Source organism: Crinia signifera, chromosome 1, assembly GCF_055691185.1.
Source record: "Crinia signifera chromosome 1, ASM5569118v1, whole genome shotgun sequence".
Taxonomy (NCBI): Eukaryota; Metazoa; Chordata; class Amphibia; order Anura; family Myobatrachidae; genus Crinia; species Crinia signifera.
This window is the reverse complement of record NC_139217.1, coordinates 266,514,977-266,534,865: the sequence shown is the minus strand read 5'-3', so window position 1 is coordinate 266,534,865 and position 19,889 is coordinate 266,514,977. Positions and strand designations below refer to the sequence as shown.

The 19,889-nt window shown below is 44.9% G+C and overlaps 1 protein-coding gene across 2 annotated transcripts in view; it reads left to right on the top strand.

Annotated features, from left to right (window-relative positions):
- Positions 1-19,889, top strand: part of LOC146074676 (CTD small phosphatase-like protein 3) — a 75,418-nt gene that overhangs the window by 16,455 nt on the left and 39,074 nt on the right. The window contains exon 1 of one of the 2 annotated variants that reach the window (XM_083183065.1): positions 7,238-7,259. The exons of the other annotated variant lie outside the window; for it this stretch is intronic. The gene's annotated coding sequence lies outside the window, so the exon portion shown is untranslated. Of the gene's footprint in view, positions 1-7,237; positions 7,260-19,889 lie in introns of those variants that run through there. 2 annotated transcript variants of the gene reach the window in all.

The window sequence follows — 19,889 nt, the reverse complement described above, 5'->3', positions numbered from 1 at the left end:
CCACACCCGTGTCACTGCCTCATTACCATGAGAACGCCCAGCGTTCTCATGGGAACGCCCGTGGAATGCTGGGCGTTCCCATATGGTAATGGGGCAGCCCGGCGCCCCCCGCCCATCTCCGCCCCCCCCCCCCCCCACGCCGGCATGGGTGTGTGCACCCGGCGACCTGAAAGGTCACCGTGGGTGCACGCACCATATGCCTGCACATGCGCAGATACCCGCCTGCACATGCGCAGACGCGCAACATCGGTACTGCGTGCAGATGGATTTGAATCAGGCCCAAAGTGCAGTAATCCTTGGGATCATGGAGCTGTTGCTGTGGGAGACTCACGCATGCAGCCAGCTAGGGATGCCAGGATTGGCATCCCTAGTTTTGTCAGGCGTGTCCCATACCCACCCCCACACCGTCCGACCCGCACATTTACTTATATTAGCGGGCACATTTATTTATATTAGCGGGAGTAAAGTGGATTCAGAGGTGCACGGTGCCTCGTGCACCTCCTCCTTAGCAGGCAGCAGCCAGAGAAGAGGAAGGCCGGAGAGAGGCAGATGGGCAGAGGAGAAGGGGTGGATGGAGGAGAGTGGAAGGGGCGGGTGGAGGAGCATGGAAGAAACAGGCGGGTGGGCGTAGAAGAGTGGAAGAGACGGGCGGGTGGGTGGAGGAGAGTGGAATGGGCGGGTGCACGAGAAGGGGCTGCATCAGGGTGGGCGCGGTGTGGCCTGCCCAGGGTGACCTCTGCTGTCACGCTACACAGGCCACATGCCAGGGTCGGGATTCAGGAACAACTGATGATCGCAGAATCCAGTGGAGAACCCACTGCTGGGTATGAGTGGCTATTGCACTCATACTCCCTGGTGTGGAAAGTGCCAGTGTCAGCAGAGGAGCAGGCTGGGATTTAAATCCTGGGATTGGAGTATCCAATCCCGGAACTTCGGGATTAGACTGCGCGCAGTCTAATGCCGGGCAGCGTCTGAGCACTCGCTCACCATGCCCCCACCCCCGTGCCGCAGTATCGTCTGCATCCCCCCCGGAACGCGTGTAGTGCCCGTTGAAATCCCCCCCCAGCAGGGAGAGGGGGGGGGGCAGAGGGTATAGGAGGGGGGGCGATTGCCTGGAGCGCAGACAGGGTTTGCACCGGCCCGGAGCGCCCGATGTCCATCAGTCAGCAGAGGTCATTAATGGTGCATCTGCTAGGTGATGATCTGATGCTACTGACATGTAAACTTCTTGCTCCAATGACCACAATGACTTATCACAAGGTTTCACATGGGAAGTGTATATATGGCATTATTTACTGGTGGGGCAAATTGGTATCTTGCTTAGGACCCCATGAGGTCTAAAGGCTCCCATACTTTAGTCCGACTTGTTCTAAAGGCAAGTCGGACCTGATTTCCCCGGAAGCTCCCCGAGAGGGGGACACACGATTAGGAACTTGATGTGCCAAGCTTTGCATATGATAAATCGTATGCGATTTATCAAATGCACCTTCCGGGGAGCTGTAGGTGGAGGAGCAGGGGGGGGGGGGCGGTGGACATAGAGGTGGTGGGCGGGGGACACCGGTGAGCCGGTGAGGGGGAGTAGAGAGCTGCAAGATGGAGGGAGCAGGGGGCAGCGGACATAGAGGTGGTGGGGATGCTGCGAGACGGCTGGAGTGGAACGCTGCGAGGATGGAAGAGGCAGCGGGCAGGGGATGCTGCAAGATGGGCAGGGGCGGAAGACATAGAGGCGGCAGACGCCGGAGAGGGTAGCGGGGAGACGGGCAGGGGGAGCAGGGAGATGTCAGTGCTGCAAGAAAAAAAATAGCCCATACAAATGAATGGGCAGCCAGTGATTGGCTGAGCGCTCTCTCAGCCAATCACTGGCTGCCCATTTATTTGTACTGGGTCTTTTTTTCTTGCTGCTCCTCCTCTCCGTTCCCCTCACCGGCGTCCACCGCCAGCCACCTCGCAGCATTCCGTGCCCGGCTGCACATAACATTTAGAAATTCTTATGTGCAGGTCCGACCTCCTGACTCCAATCCGATGTGCACGGGACCACGCATCAGGTCAGGCGGGGTGTCTAGACATGCAATTTGGTCCGATTTCACTGCCCTATCCACCGAATCCACAGCTGAGAAATAATGTTCTCCTCTAGAGATGATAGACATTTCTGAGCACTATAAACACAATGCAACACATGGTGACTAATGTAATATCATCAAGAATATTCACTTAATATGCAGAGAGCCTCATTACACTGCTCTTTTTTCCAAACTCACATGATTGGAAAAGTTTTATTGTTCCTCAGTGAGAAAAACAAAATAGCAATCTAGTAAATATGATACCTTTTAATGGCTAACAAAAATAAATGTGGTTAAAATGCAAGCTTTCGAGACTTCTTAGGTCTCTTCCTCAGGCATGGTATAACAAGGTGTGTGAAGAACCACATATATATACACAGCAGAGTAGGAACAAGATGTGATAGATGGACATTCTTAAGATCAAAACAAAACAAAATAACAGAATGAGCTTGTAAATTGAGTCCTTAATTAGTTTGTAGATAAGTAGTGTGAAAGTTTTATTGTCTCTAAGTTGATGACAGACCAGAGTTAGAGCTCCGATGCCCTCACTCTCCTCAGATGTTGTAGTGGGCCATAAATCCCTCGGATAGATTCAGTCCTGTGTTAAGGGTGTCAAACGTTGTCATTAATTTGTATTCCCAGACCCTCCTGTCTCTTTGTGATTTGAAATTTCCTTTTAGTATAATCACTTTCATATGATCCTGATTGTGTCCTGGGCTGCAGAAATGTTTGGCCACAGGAAAGTGTGTCTTTTTTTCCTTTATTGTGTGGCGATGGGACCTCATCCTTGCCTTAAGTTTTTGTCCTGTTTCTCCAACATACAGACCCCCAATAGGACATTTCGTGCACAGAATCAGGTACACTACATTGGTAGTAGAACATGTGAATGTCCCTGGGATCTTATAGTCCTGTTGTGTGTTGGGGATCCGTACACTGTCTGTAGTGAGGATATGGGCACAGGTTTTGCAGCTCCTTACATTGCAGGGATAGGTTCCTCTTTGTGTAATGGATGGCAGTGAACTTCGGATTATAATATTTTTCAGGTTTGCAGGTTGTCGGTAACATAGTAGTGGAGGGTCTGGGAATATTGTTTTCAGGCGGTCATCTTTGTGTATGATGTGATGTAGTTTTTTTGCAGTTTTTCTTAGCACCTCAAGCTGTGGGTTGTAGGTGACTACCAGGGGTACACGGTTGTTTCTTTCTCTTTCTTTATATTGGATAAGTTTATTTCTGGGTATCCTGATGGCTCTGATAATCTGATCGTTGATTGATGTGGGATGATATCCCTGATTTTAGGTCCTTTTTAAATCAGGGATATCATCCCACATCAATCAACGATCAGATTATCAGAGCCATCAGGATACCCAGAAATAAACTTATCCAATATAAAGAAAGAGAAAGAAACAACCGTGTACCCCTGGTAGTCACCTACAACCCACAGCTTGAGGTGCTAAGAAAAACTGCAAAAAAACTACATCACATCATACACAAAGATGACCGCCTGAAAACAATATTCCCAGACCCTCCACTACTATGTTACCGACAACCTGCAAACCTGAAAAATATTATAATCCGAAGTTCACTGCCATCCATTACACAAAGAGGAACCTATCCCTGCAATGTAAGGAGCTGCAAAACCTGTGCCCATATCCTCACTACAGACAGTGTACGGATCCCCAACACACAACAGGACTATAAGATCCCAGGGACATTCACATGTTCTACTACCAATGTAGTGTACCTGATTCTGTGCACCAAATGTCCTATTGGGGGTCTGTATGTTGGAGAAACAGGACAAAAACTTAAGGCAAGGATGAGGTCCCATCGCCACACAATAAAGGAAAAAAAGACACACTTTCCTGTGGCCAAACATTTCTGCAGCCCAGGACACAATCAGGATCATATGAAAGTGATTATACTAAAAGGAAATTTCAAATCACAAAGAGACAGGAGGGTCTGGGAATACAAATTAATGACAACGTTTGACACCCTTAACACAGGACTGAATCTATCCGAGGGATTTATGGCCCACTACAACATCTGAGGAGAGTGAGGGCATCGGAGCTCTAACTCTGGTCTGTCATCAACTTAGAGACAATAAAACTTTCACACTACTTATCTACAAACTAATTAAGGACTCAATTTACAAGCTCATTCTGTTATTTTGTTTTGTTTTGATCTTAAGAATGTCCATCTATCACATCTTGTTCCTACTCTGCTGTGTATATATATGTGGTTCTTCACACACCTTGTTATACCATGCCTGAGGAAGAGACCTAAGAAGTCTCGAAAGCTTGCATTTTAACCACATTTATTTTTGTTAGCCATTAAAAGGTATCATATTTACTAGATTGCTATTTTGTTTTTCTCACTGAGGAACAATAAAACTTTTCTTATCAACTGGCTAACACGGTACCAAACTTTTTTCTTTTCACATGATTGGACACGCAGTGTCAGCAGATGCTCACTTCTACAGCACAAAGCAGTGTGGCATAAAAACAACACAACAACCCATGCTGTTAGCAACACTGCCACCAAGTGGCTCCTTGCGGTGTAGTATTTCAGCTTTGTTTTGAGTGAGTTGAATATAAAAGAAAGTGAGATTTTTTTTATTTTTAAGGCGACAGTCAATGTACGGGGTCATGGGGCGTCATCTAGGGTTACCACAAACGTTGTGCCTGTAGTCTCAGGATGGATAACATACCCTCCAACATGACCCATTCCATTAGATACAAAATGCTTTGCTCTGGACTTCCCTCTTAATTTAGGATTGCCGTCACCTGTGTTGAACTAGTTCATTTATAAAGGTGCCCATACTGATTCTGCCGATGCGATGTGTGCTATGAGATGCTCGCTCCCGCGGCGTCTCATCGCACAGTACAAAAATTATGTGCTGCACATACTTTTTGTGCTGTCTTTTTACCGCATCACATGCACAACGCATGCAATGCGATGCTAATTTAGAACAAAACGCACAGCAGAATCGGTGCGTGTTTGGGCACCTTTAGAAAGATGTGTCAACACAGGTGTCGGCAAATATATAAGTAAGAGGGAAGTCCTGAAGCAGAGCATTTTGCATCTAATGGAATGGGTCATGTCGGAGAGTATGGAACATTGCGTGTGCGCTGAAGGTGCCCCCCATTTTCGACACTGCGGAGGCATGGCTAGCAGCTGTGTGAGCTGCTCACCATGCCCCCAGCTCCTCTTTTTGCAGGAGTAGATGGTGTTGGCTGCATATCCATCTGGTCCTGGTGTGGGTGTGAATCAATTGGTCACCAGCAAGTTGTTAGACAGTTTTTAGGTCGACACCAACGGTGAAAAACCCCATGTCGACCTTTTGACTGTCGACCTAACCCATGTCAACCTCATAACCCTGTCGACCTAGCCCATGTCGACCTTCCTGCATGTTGACCTAGACCAGGGGTAGCCAACTCCAGTCCTCAAGAGCTACCAACAGTTAATGTTTTCCAGACCTCCTCACAGAATCACAAGTGAAGTAATTAGCTCCACCTGTGGATCTTTTAAAATGTGTCAGTGAGTAATGAGTGCACCTGTGCAGCAACTAGGTTGTCTGGAAAATGGGAACTGTTGGTAGCTCTCGAGGACTGGAGTTGGCTACCACTGTGTAAAGCCCTGTAAACACAGGGCGATATATCACTCATTGTCCCGTTTGCATCAGTGACCAGAGATGGTCGCTGATGAAAAAGAAACTGCCGGGGGAGTCCGGCAGTGGAAATCAGCTGTCGCTACAGGCTGTGGAAACCAGCGATCACTACAGGCAGAAAACTGGAGCGTGCACCCGGCGATTTATCGCCGGTTCACACTCCCATCGCTGGCAATATGGTCGCTCAGCGACCATATTGCCAGCGATATTTGCAATAACCGCCCCCGTGTGTACGCACCATTAGACAGTCATTCGGTCGACATGCATTTAGGTCGACATGTGTCTAGGACCTAGACACATGTCGACCTAAATGCATGTCGACCTAATGACTGTCTAACTGTTAGACAGTCATTAGGTCGACATGCATTTAGGTCGACATGTGTCTAGGTCCTAGACACATGTCGACCTAAATGCATGTCGACCTAATGACTGTCTAACACAGTGGTAGCCAACTCCAGTCCTTGAGAGCTACCAACAGTTCATATTTTCCAGACCACCTAGCTGCTGCAAAGGTGCACTTGTTACTCACTAACACATTTTGGGCAGGATGTACTAAGGGTAAAATGCGGTAAAAACCCAGTTTTACTGCATTTTCCTATGTATTAAAACGCCGCCACCATGATACCTCGTTGTAGGGTACCGCCACCTTTGGATGGCGATACCCTATAGAAGCCTATGGGCTTCTTTTCGCCGCCCGTCGCCGACCCCCCTGTCCCCCTCCCTCTGGCTTACCTTAGTCCAGGTCCTCCTGGACCCGGAAGGTAAGCCTTTCCTCCCGCCAGTAAAGCAGCCGGACGTCCTTCCAGCTGCAGGGGGAGGAGGAGGCGCCGGGGACAGCCTGCTTAGCCGGTGCAAGGGGGAAGCAGGCGGCAGGGAGATGACTGAGACACCCCGCACACCACAGTACAGGTATTGCGGGGGGTCTCCGTCGCCGCACCGCGATGTCAGCCTCATATGTTATTACATATGCGCTGGCATTGCGGCGGGCAGCGCTGTAGTTTAATACATCCCACACTTTAAAAGATCCACAGGTGGAGCTAATTACTTCACTTGTGATTCTGTGAGGAGATCTGGAAAACATTAAATGTTGGTAGCTCTCAAGGACTCGAGTTGTCTACTCCTGGTCTAACAACTTGCTGGTGACCCAATGACCATATCCCCGTGGTGCAGGGCAAGTCTGAAGGGTCTTTATTGCTCTTGTAGTTTCCTCAAATCTGATATTTATTTTAAAAGTGGGAAAAAAAACAATCAGAACATAGTGCACATAACATAGATAAGTCAGAATTCTAAGTAAAATCATATAATGCAAAATTGGTCTAAACGGGATAGAATAAAATTTCTCCAGTCTTGAATGGGTTAAACAGTTTATACAAACACAAGCTAGGCATGATAAAACCAGCAGTGAATAAGTTAACAGAAGCTCACTAAGCTAACATTGGTGCACCTAATTAGTAATTATTGATAGTTGGCTTTAGAGTGAAGAGAAACACAAAGAGCTTTCTTGCTAGATGGGTAGATGTCGTCATATGGTTGTGGTAAGGTATTTTTAATATTGGTCAAACATGTTCGGTATTACTGAATGCAAAGTAAACGTCTACGTTTATCAAACTACTGTAGTTGTTGTCTGTGTCAGACTAATAAAGATGGCTTTATGCATGTGCATTCAGCTTAATCCCCTGCAGGTTCACAGACCCCACTTTGTCATGCCGTGGCCATTAGCACACGGTACTACCATAACCAAACATACAAATTTGTTTCACAATATACTTTGAAAATCTTAACTTTGTGCTCAATATGTTCTTACATATATTTATCTACATTATAGTTAGTATCCATAAGGTATAACTGCAATCAATTCTATAAACACATCTATCTAATCTATTTTTGTGTGTCTCTGAAACACTGCCATATGTTGGCAGCAAGTGAAACAACATCTTTCTCTCTCACACATGCACAAAGACAGAGGCAATCACAAGGTAGCAGACTAGCTTTCAAAGTATTTGCCTTGAGCGGGCTTACTAGTATGCCACTATTTAGGTAAAAATTAAGAACAGTGATCGTATTGGTCAATTGATATGTGTCTCTTACATTTCCCATTAGGCACTTGCCTAGGGGTGGCACATTTGGATGCTTGTGTTGGTACTGTCAGTCAGAAATATGCCAGTCACTGCAAGCTATTTCCACTGTACTGTACAATATGCCATTTTGAATGAAGTGGGCATAGGCAGGACATTGCACATACTGCCCTACTTATACCCCTTTCACATCGCACTTTTAAAACGGTAAATTGCCGTTTTTTTCCCTTTTTAAAACGTTTAAGCCTGCACTGTGAATGCACCACAGCCGATTTACCGTTTAAAGTTAACTGGCATTTCGAACCGTGTAAAAAGCAGAGTCCTACACGGTTCATTGCAGTTTTTTGTGCAATGTGAATGTGTACAATGCTATGCATTCACAGTGCAGGCTTAAACGTTTTAAAAAGGGAAAAAAAAAACGGCAATTTACCGTTTTAAAAGTGCGATGTGAAAGGGGTATAAACCGGTATTTAACCCCTTCCTGACAGAGCCTGTTTTTGCCTTCCTGACAGAGCCCTTTTTTTCAATTCTGACATGTCTCACTTAAGTGGGGATAACTTTTTTTTGCTTTTACTTATCCCAGTGATTTTGAGATTGTTTTTTCGTGACACATTGTACTTCAAGTTAGTGGTAAATTTTCGTCGATACAGTCTGTGTTTTTTTGTGAAAAATACCAAAATATCGTGAAAAAATGGAAAATTTAGCGATTTGCAAAATGTTAAATTTTCTGCTTGTGAGACAAATAATCTTACCACTCAAAATAGTGAATAACTAACATAGACCATATGTCTACTTTATGTTGACATCATTATTTCAACTTCCTTTTAATTTTTTGGGACACTAGGAGGCTTACAATATGAATAGCAAATTCTCAAATTTTCAAGAAAATTTCAAACACTGATTTTTTTAGGGACCAGTTCAGTTCTGATGTGACTTTGAGGGACTTGTATGTGAGACACCCCCATAAATGATGCCATTTCAAAAACTGCACCCCTCACAGTATTCAAAACAGCATTTTGGAAGTTTGTTAACCCTTTAGGTGTTTCACAGGAATTAAAACAAAGTGTAGGTGAAATTTCAAAATTTCTTTTTTTTTTGCAGATTTGCAATTTTAATACATTTTTCTAAGGAACACAGTACATTTTACTAGAGAAATGTGACTAAAAATTGATTCCCCCAATTCTTTTGTTTTCATAAATATCCTATATGTGGCCCTAGTGTGCACGGTGACCAAACCACAGGCTTCATAATAGAAGGAGCACCTACTTGATTTTGGAGCCTCCTTTTTATGAGATTATTTTTTAGGCACCATGTAGGTTTCTAGGCACCATAACATGCTAAAAGTTAGGAACCCCCCCACAAGTGACCCCATTTTGCAAACTACACCCCTCAGGGAATTCAGCTAGGGGTATAGTGTACATTTCAAACCCGCAGGGGTTTCACCAATTGTGGTACAACTGGGCAGTGAAAATGAAAAATTATTTTTTTTACACAAAAATGCAGTTCTGGCTCCAAATTTGTCATTTTCAGAAGGTATGAAGGAGAAAAAGCACCCCAAAATCTGTGCCCCAATTTCTCCCGAGTACAGCAATGCCTCACATGTGACCAAAAAATACCAGTTGGGTGCATGGCAGGACTCAAAAGGGAAGGAGTGATTTTTGGATTTTGCAGCTCAGATTCTGGTGGAATTTTGGTGGGTGCTATGTCGCATTAGCAAGACCCCCCAAGCACCAATACAGTGGAACCCCCCCACAAGTCACCCCATTTTGCAAACTACACCCCTCAGGGAATTCATCTAGGGGTATAGTGTACATTTCAAACCCCCAGGGGTTTCACCAATTTTGATACAAGTGGGCAGTGAAAATGAAAAATTACATTTTTTTACACAAAAATGCAGTTCTGGCTCAAAATTTTTCATTTTCAGAAGGTATGAAGGAGAAAAAGCACCCCAAAATCTGTGCCCCAATTTCTCCCGAGTACGGCAATGCCTCACATGTGACCAAAAAATACCAGTTGGGTGCATGGCAGGACTCAGAAGGGAAGGAGTGATTTTTGGATTTTGCAGCTCAGATTCTGGTGGAATGAATGGTGGGTGCTATGTTGCACCAATACAGTGGAACCCCCCCACAAGTCACCCCATTTTGCAAAGTACACCCCTCAGGGAATTCATCTAGGGGTATAGTGTACATTTCAAACCCCCAGGGGTTTCACCAATTTTGATACAAGTGGGCAGTGAAAATGAAAAATTACATTTTTTTACACAAAAATGCAGTTCTGGCTCACAATTTTTCATTTTCAGAAGGTATGAAGGAGAAAAAGCACCCCAAAATATGTGCCCCAATTTCTTCCGAGTACGGCAATGCCTCACATGTGACCAAAAAATACCAGTTGGGTGCATGGCAGGACTCAGAACGGAAGGAGTGATTTTTGGATTTTGCGGCTCAGATTCTGGTGGAATTTTGGTGGGTGCTATGTCGCATTAGCAAGACCCCCCAAGCACCAATACAGTGGAACCCCCCCACAAGTCACCCCATTTTGAAAACTACACCCCTCAGGGAATTCATCTAGGGGTATAGTGTACATTTAAAACCCCCAGGGGTTTCACCAATTTTGATACAAGTGGGCAGTGAAAAAGAAAAATTACATTTTTTACACAAAAATGCAGTTCTGGCTCAAAATTTTTCATTTTCAGAAGGTATGAAGGAGAAAAAGCACCCCAAAATCTGTGCCCCAATTTCTCCCGAGTACGGCAATGCCTCACATGTGACCAAAAAATACCAGTTGGGTGCATGGCAGGACTCAGAAGGGAAGGAGTGATTTTTGGATTTTGCAGCTCAGATTCTGGTGGAATTTTGGTGGGTGCTATGTCGCATTAGCAAGACCCCCCAAGCACCAATACAGTGGAACCCCCCCACAAGTCACCCCATTTTGAAAACTACACCCCTCAGGGAATTCATCTAGGGGTATAGTGTACATTTCAAACCCCCAGGGGTTTCACCAATTTTGATACAAGTGGGCAGTGAAAATGAAAAATTACATTTTTTTACACAAAAATGCAGTTCTGGCTCAAAATTTTTCATTTTCAGAAGGTATGAAGGAGAAAAAGCACCCCAAAATCTGTGCCCCAATATCTCCCGAGTACGGCAATGCCTCACATGTGACCAAAAAATACCAGTTGGGTGCATGGCAGGACTCAGAACGGAAGGAGTGATTTTTGGATTTTGCAGCACACATTCTGGTGGAATGAATGGTGGGTGCTATGTTGCACCAATACAGTGGAACCCCCCCACAAGTCACCCCATTTTGCAAAGTACACCCCTCAGGGAATTCATCTAGGGGTATAGTGTACATTTCAAACCCCCAGGGGTTTCACCAATTTTGATACAAGTGGGCAGTGAAAATGAAAAATTACATTTTTTTACACAAAAATGCAGTTCTGGCTCACAATTTTTCATTTTCAGAAGGTATGAAGGAGAAAAAGCACCCCAAAATATGTGCCCCAATTTCTTCCGAGTACGGCAATGCCTCACATGTGACCAAAAAATACCAGTTGGGTGCATGGCAGGACTCAGAACGGAAGGAGTGATTTTTGGATTTTGTGGCTCAGATTCTGGTGGAATTTTGGTGGGTGCTATGTCGCATTAGCAAGACCCCCCAAGCACCAATACAGTGGAACCCCCCCACAAGTCACCCCATTTTGCAAACTACACCCCTCAGGGAATTCATCTAGGGGTATAGTGTACATTTCAAACCCCCAGGGGTTTCACCAATTTTGATACAAGTGGGCAGTGAACATGAAAAATTACATTTTTTACACAAAAATGCAGTTCTGGCTCAAAATTTTTCATTTTCAGAAGATATGAAGGAGAAAAAGCACCCCAAAATCTGTGCCCCAATTTCTCCCGAGTACGGCAATGCCTCACATGTGACCAAAAAATACCAGTTGGGTGCATGGCAGGACTCAAAAGGGAAGAAGAGATTTTTGGATTTTGCAGCTCAGATTCTGGTGGAATTTTGGTGGGTGCTATGTCGCATTAGCAAGACCCCCCAAGCACCAATACAGTAGAACCCCCCCACAAGTGACCCCATTTTGCAAACTACACCCCTCAGGGAATTCATCTAGGGGTATAGTGTACATTTAAAACCCCCAGGGGTTTCACCAATTTTGATACAAGTGGGCAGTGAAAAAGAAAAATTACATTTTTTACACAAAAATGCAGTTCTGGCTCAAAATTTTTCATTTTCAGAAGGTATGAAGGAGAAAAAGCACCCCAAAATCTGTGCCCCAATTTCTCCCGAGTACGGCAATGCCTCACATGTGACCAAAAAATACCAGTTGGGTGCATGGCAGGACTCAGAAGGGAAGGAGTGATTTTTGGATTTTGCAGCACAGATTCTGGTGGAATGAATGGTGGGTGCTATGTTGCACCAATACAGTGGAACCCCCCCACAAGTCACCCCATTTTGCAAACTACACCCCTCAGGGAATTCATCTAGGGGTATAGTGTACATTTCAAACCCCCAGGGGTTTCACCAATTTTGATACAAGTGGGCAGTGAAAATGAAAAATTACATTTTTTTACACAAAAATGCAGTTCTGGCTCAAAATATTTCATTTTCACAAGGAATGAAGGAGACAAAGCACCCCAAAATCTGTGCCCCAATTTCTCCCGAGTACGGCAATGCCTCATGTGTGACCAAAAAGTGGCAGGACTCAGAAGGGAAGGAGTGATATTTGGAGTTTGCAGCACAAATTCTGGTGGAATTTTGGTGGGTGCTATGTCGCATTAGCAAGACCCCCCAAGCACCAATACAGTGGAACCCCCCCACAAGTCACCCCATTTTGAAAACTACACCCCTCAGGGAATTCATCTAGGGGTATAGTGTACATTTAAAACCCCCAGGGGTTTCACCAATTTTGATACAAGTGGGCAGTGAAAAAGAAAAATTACATTTTTTACACAAAAATGCAGTTCTGGCTCAAAATTTTTCATTTTCAGAAGGTATGAAGGAGAAAAAGCACCCCAAAATCTGTGCCCCAATATCTCCCGAGTACGGCAATGCCTCACATGTGACCAAAAAATACCAGTTGGGTGCATGGCAGGACTCAGAAGGGAAGGAGTGATTTTTGGATTTTGCGGCTCAGATTCTGGTGGAATGAATGGTGGGTGCTATGTGGCATTAGCAAGACCCCCGAAGCACGGTGAAATTATGAACCTAATATTCCATAGATGTGTGGTATAATTTAAAACACTCCTTTATACATAGGCCGGGTTTGTCGGGGCAAGTGTCACACTGGAAAATAGTTTGCTTTCTTATTCCCTTTTTATAGCAAACTTTGCACCTTTTTTGTGTCCTGCCCTTTTTTCCAGTGGAGGGGATTTCATCAGGAAAATGCTGCCCTGGTACAATACGGGGGCCAGTACTAGAAGTACTGGGGCCCTCTGCCTGCTGGTTCCCAAATATTAGGCCCTTTATGACTTCCTCTTGAAAGTGCATAAATGTCCCCCTCTGGCCGGTAGAACGGAATAGCACGTAAGCGTTATACAGTGCCATCTGGATGATATACACGGCCACCTTCTTGTACCAGATTTTTGTTTTCCGCAGGGCACTGTACGGCTTCAGTACCTGATCTGAAAGATCCACTCCGCCCATGTACCTATTGTAATCCAGGATACAATTAGGTTTTGAGGTGTGGGTACTGGTACCTCGTACAGGGACGGAGGTGGTACTGTCTCCGTGAATTGTTGTCAGTATAAGGACATCCCTCTTGTCCTTATATTTGACCAACAACATATTTTCGGTGCATATTCCCCTGCTTTCACCCCTTCTCATTACTTGGGCAATGTGCGTTTTTGGGAGGCCTCTTTGGTTCTTGCGCACAGTACCGCAAGCTGCTGTACCTCTTGAACCAAGGGCCTTAAACAGGGGGATGCTAGTGTAAAAGTTATCCACATAGAGGTGATAACCTTTATCCAGGAAGGGGTGCACTAAATCCCAGACAATTTTCCCACTAACACCTACGAGGGAGGGGGGGCATTCTGGCGGTTGAATTCTTGAATCCTTCCCTTCATAAACCCTAAACCTGTGGGTGTACCCTGAGGTGCTTTCACACAGCTTATACATTTTTATGCCATACCTTGCCCTCTTACTGGGAAGGTACTGGCGGAATTTAACCCTTCATTTAAAATGTATAAGGGACTCGTCGATACAAATAAATTTTTCAGGGATGTACACCTCTTCAAATTTGGCACTGAAATGATCAATGACCGGCCTGACTTTGAATAGCCGGTCAAAGGTGGGATCATCTCTGGGTGGGCACTGTGCATTATCGGTGTAATGTATGAATTTAAGAATTGTCTCAAATCGAGTCCGGGGCATGGCCATACGGTAAAATGGAGTACTGTACAGAACATCTGTACTCCAATATTGCCTAATTTCTGGCTTTTTTACTATGCCCATATGAAACACCAGACCCCAAAACGTCATCATCTCTACTGCATCTACAGGGGTCCACCTAGCAAATGATGACGTGGGGTTTTGAGCAATAAACTGCTGGGCATATAAATTAGTTTGGTCCACCATTAAATTTATAAAATCATCAGAGAAAAATAATTTGAAAAAGTCAATTTCTCTGAGACCTGTGGAATCAAATTGGATTCCTGGCATGCCCAAAAACTCAGGAACCTGGGGCTCAAAATTGTCTGGTGGTGGGGTCCATACTAGATCAATTATTGGGGGGGGAATCTCAGCTGATCTACGGGGGCGTCTTTGAGGGGGTCCCTCATCAGCAGAGGAGGAAGAGGAGCTTAAGGCAAATCCTTCAAATTCCCCGCTTGCATCACTGCCTGTGTCAGAGTCAGAAGCAAGCATGGCATATGCCTCCTCCACTGAATACATTCTCCTGGATGATTGGGAGGACATTTGGGAGGACATTTGGGAGGACATTTGGGATGCCATTTTTATTTTTGTGTTACCGGTAGTGAAATGTTTCAACACGTGTATAGTGTAGGGGGGGGCACAAACTTTATTTCAATCCGGGGGGTATGTAGTGTGTAGTGTGTATGTGGTGCAGAAAAAAAAAAAAATGCTTTATACCAATAAAAAAAAAAAAAATGAAGGGGTTAAAAAAAAAAAAAAATGAAGGGGTTAAAAAAAAAAAAAGGAAGGGGTTAAAAAAAAAAAAGGTCCTGCGCCAAAAATTGAGCACAGATGTTGGTCAGTAACGTCTGTCACTGAACAGCGCTCAAAGGCAACAGGAATTTGATCAAAAAAAAAAAAAAAATAGATCAACCCTGTGCCGAAAGAGATGATCAGTGATGTACGTCACTGATCAGCGCACAGCGGCCACAGGACACCCACAAAATCACAGTGTGTGTAAAAAAAAAAATTAAAAAAATACCCCACAGCACACACACAAAAAAAAAAGGTGATCAGTGATGCGACACTGATTACCAGTGAGGTGCAGCAGGTGCACAACCTTTGGTGCAACTGACAGGTATATATAAAAAAAAAAACCTCTGTACCCCCAAAAAAGTTGCTGATCACCTCAGATATAGTGATCAGCACAAAAGGCGGGGACAGCAGACACAAAATTTAGCACTCTCTATCACTATCTCTCTCTATCTCTCTATCTCTCACTATCTAACACTATCTAACACTCTATGACACTGCAGCAGCAGCACTCACAGGTATATCTATATATAAAAAAAAACCTGCGCCCCCAAAAAGTTACTGATCAGTTAATTTATACTGATCAGCACAAAAGGAGGGGGCAGCAGTCAGTTATATAAAAAATAGTAGCACAATCTGTCACTATCTCTCTCTATCTCTCTCTATCTCTCTCTCTCTATCTCTCTCTATCTCTCTATAACTATCACACTGCAGCAGCACAAAATATAGCACTCTGTCAGTAGGCCTCTCTCTCTATCTCTCTCTCTATCTCTCTCTCTCTATCTATAACTATATCACACTGCAGCAGCACAAAATATAGCACTCTCTGACACTATCTCTCTCTCTATCTCTCTCTATCTCTCTCTATCTCTCTCTATCTCTCTCTCTCTATCTCTCTCTATCTCTCTCTATCTATCTCTATCTATCTCTCTCTATCTATCTCTATCTATCTCTCTATCTATCTAGCTAATACTAATACAGTGCAGCAGCACAATATCACAGTATGGCACAATTATTGCACAGGATCCAGGAAGCAATCAGCAGCGATCAGGTAAGTATTGCAGCAAGTATTTCTGGTCAGTATGGCGGCAGGGGGGTACGGTGACCGCACTGCACGCTTTCCAGACCGGAATGGCGTCTGCAGTGCAGTCACCGTTAGTTTAAATCTCCCTCCTTGGCTGTGATTGGTCCGTCGGTCCGACGGACCAATCACGGCCTTTGGGGGCGGGCGGGGTGAGGTGGGGTGACACCAGTGTCACCCTTACACCCCGCGGTGATTGGTGCTGTACTTTACAGCACCAATCACCTCTGATCCCGTGTCACCGGCGAACGTTATTCGCCGGTGACACAGGAAAACGCTGTGAATGGCTGTTCACACTGAACAGCCAATCACAGCGATCGCCGACGGGGGGGCGGCATCGCAGCCCCCCCGGGGCATGCACGGACATGTCTGCTGTCAGGGACAGCAGACATGTTGAAACTGTCACCGCGTCTATAGACGCGGTGACAGTTTAAATCCATGACGTACATTTACGCCATGTGTCGGGAAGTGCTTCCCGACCATGACGTAAATGTACGTCAAATGTCGGGAAGGGGTTAAAACGGTAATCTGCGGCAATGTTAAGGCTCTGACCCGTTTTAATTACCGTTTTAAATACCGTTTTTTAAAACGTGTCGGCGATGTGAAAGTGGTATTAGTGAATATGTATACATATTATAAACAAAAAATTGTCAAAATAAATATTGGCTTTTTATTGTTCTATTACATTGGCCATCCTCAATGAGGGCTTATCAATGAACATAATAAAATTAGGTGTGTGTGTGTGGGGTGGTTATTACTGTTGTGCTTAGGTGTGTCCTCACCCCTAAATCTACCTCTGTATATCCAGATGGGTGTTCTTTACAGGGATACTTCTCCAAAATATCATTTATTGCACATCATAATACAAATTCACAATACACACTACAAAATCAGCAGTAGGCTGATGTGCTCTGTGTGGCAGAGTAAATGCCTTTCTGTTTCTCTGTAGTGTAAATACTGGCTGTGTTTGTATGTATCCCACAGATGTTAGACAGCTTTATTTAACCAGGGTTGCCTACCTGACCCTCTCCTTCAGGCGAGGATGTATCATTACTCGCATTTCTGTAGTGAAGTGTGGTTAATTTTTTCGCGCCATCTTCGCTGCCGTTTTGCAGAGATTTCCGTGTTATGTATTATTTCATTTTTATTTATGGCCGCGGTAACTCCGTGCTCTGTCGGAATCTCTTCGTCTTTTTTTTTTTTTCTTGTATTGTTGCGCATGCGCAATGACTTTTCATTCTGTCATTCCTAATTTGGATTACACCTCGCCCGACTATGCCTCCGTACTCACCCTATTTAACATTTCTACTCGCACCAATCAGCCTATCACCCCCGCCCTACCGTGCCTAACACCTTACCCGTAACCCTCGCCTACTTTCCCTTTGACCTCTGCCTTATATGACTCACACCTCACCCTAATGAGTCTATTAACTCGCCCTATTTTGCCTTTCAAATTAAGAACATGCCTCTCACCTCAACCTTTATCCTCACCCTAGCAAGCCTCAGCCCACCCTAACAAGTCACATGCCATAATTTCCATATGCCATCGCCCTAATATGCCCCACTCCTCACCCTACTTTACCCTAATCCTTATACCCTTACCCTAATCCTTATACCCTAATCCTTATCCTATCTGGCACACTCCTCACGCCAATGTGCCTCACACCTCACTGCCTCTTGCATTGCCCTGATGATTTGTGCCTCACTCCTTCCAAAAAAGATCCAATATTCCCTCCCATACAACAAAGAAAAATACATCCCACAACACAACCTAGGTTTACCTCAAGTAAACAGCCCCTAAAATAAAACAAACACAACTGGAATTACCTTTACAGTTTAATATTTGACCTGTCGCAACAATGTAGTTCGCCAGCAATATAAGGCAAATAATTTCTAACAACAGCTGAGCGCTGCGATTGTTAATACATAACACAGCGCGTCAGCTTGCATAGAACTCTATGATAGCAGCTGCCGCGCCGGAAACTCTGCGATACTACAAGCCGGCTGAGGTTTTTTTTTAACAACAAAATCCGGAAACTTTATTGATACATAAACGAAGACAATGCGGAAGCGAAAACGGGATGTCAGCGCAGCGGTAAGCGTTGATACATCCCGGCCTCAGGGAGAAAATGCTCTGTTCCTGGACTTCCCTGGTAATGTAGGATTGCCATCCCCTTTCTTATCAATTACCTAGCTCTCCACAGGTAATGGTAATCATACCTTACCAGGAAAGTCCAGGATCAGAGCATATGTTCCTGACAGTTAAAATCCCGACATATAGAATGTACAGGTGAAACAGTCAACACGACTTTCCGTTGACAGGTCGCGAAGACGACATGTTTTTTTTTAATGTTTTTTTTTTACCCAAATGTCGGCACAGTCGACATGGACACAGTTGGAGGTGAACCGCAGCCCCTCGCATAGCTCGCAATGCTTCGGGCACGGTGCCTCGCTGTGCTCGGCACACTATTTTATTCTCCTACCACGCCCTAGTGCAGGGCTGGGCAATTGCGACCCTCCAGATGTTGAGGAACTACACATCCCAGGATGCTTTGCATTAGTTTTGCTATGTGGCCATGCTGAAACTGATGCAAGGCATGCTGGGATGTGTAGTTCCTCAACATCTGGAGGGCCGCAATTGCCCAGCCCTGCCCTAGTGGATGATAGGGCATGAAATACCGCCTGTCGGGTCAAACAACAGTGAAAAAACCCATGTCGACCTTGCGACCTGTCGACGGAAAGTTATGTTGACTGTTTCACCTGTACATTCTATATGTCGGGATTTTAAATGTCGGGATTTTAAATGTCGGGATTTTGTCCTTGTCGGTATTATGACCCATTCGGGATTTTGACCCTGTCGGGATTTTGACTGAATCCCCTATTTGCCCCACCTGCAGTACAACATGGTGTTGTCCTTTTTTTTTTTTTGCTTTGCTTTGCTAACAAAGCTGAATCAGGCCTGGAATCTGCATTGTTGTGACCCCTGTAGTTCTTATGGTTGGTTCTGAGAAAAATATGTGCAGTATACTTAAGAGAGAAGGCCCGTGTGCAGTCTCCTCTGGTCGGGCCCCCTACTCTCTGCCAGGAGCAGTAAGGTTAGAGCGCTCAGATCCAACTGCGCTTGTGCAAACCTCTGTAAAAATGGCGTGGAAACCATTTTCCGGCCATTTTTGCAGGGTTGTGGAGTCTGAGCAGTAGAGCACTCAGATTCCACTGTGCATGGAGATCCCCGGAAAATTGGCTCCTGTGCCTTTTTTTGTTTTTGTTTTTTTTTGGGGGGGGGGGGGGGGGGGTGTGTCTCGCCAGTGCTCCTGCTGCTGGAATTCAGAGGGTAAGTATTGGAAAAATGGGTGCAGTGTGCTCGGTGTGGGCACACTGCACACCATCAGTCCCCCACAGGAATAAAACAAAAACATTTCACCCCCAGGAATAAAAACAAACCCTTTGTCCCCCACATAAAATAAAATCAAAATGGCCCCCACAGACAATCAATCACTTTAGAACCATAGAACACACAAATAAACAACTTTGGCCCCAATATGAACACAGTACAGAGGGCCAGATTCTCTAAGCTTTAAAAGTGATAAACAGCCAGCCAATCAGCTCCTACCTGCCATGTCACAGACTGTGTTTAAAAAATGTCAGAAAGGAGCTTATGGCTGGCTGGCTCTCCATTTTATCACTTTTGAAGCTTAGAGAATCTGGTCCAGAGTCTGTTCCAGGCTCATCTGTTTGCAGAACACAGCAGAGTCCTTATGCTAATGCTTGTTTCCAATGTGGAGTGCCCCAGGTACTAGAATTAGTACAGGCATACAAGTCACTGCTCAGGTGCCACC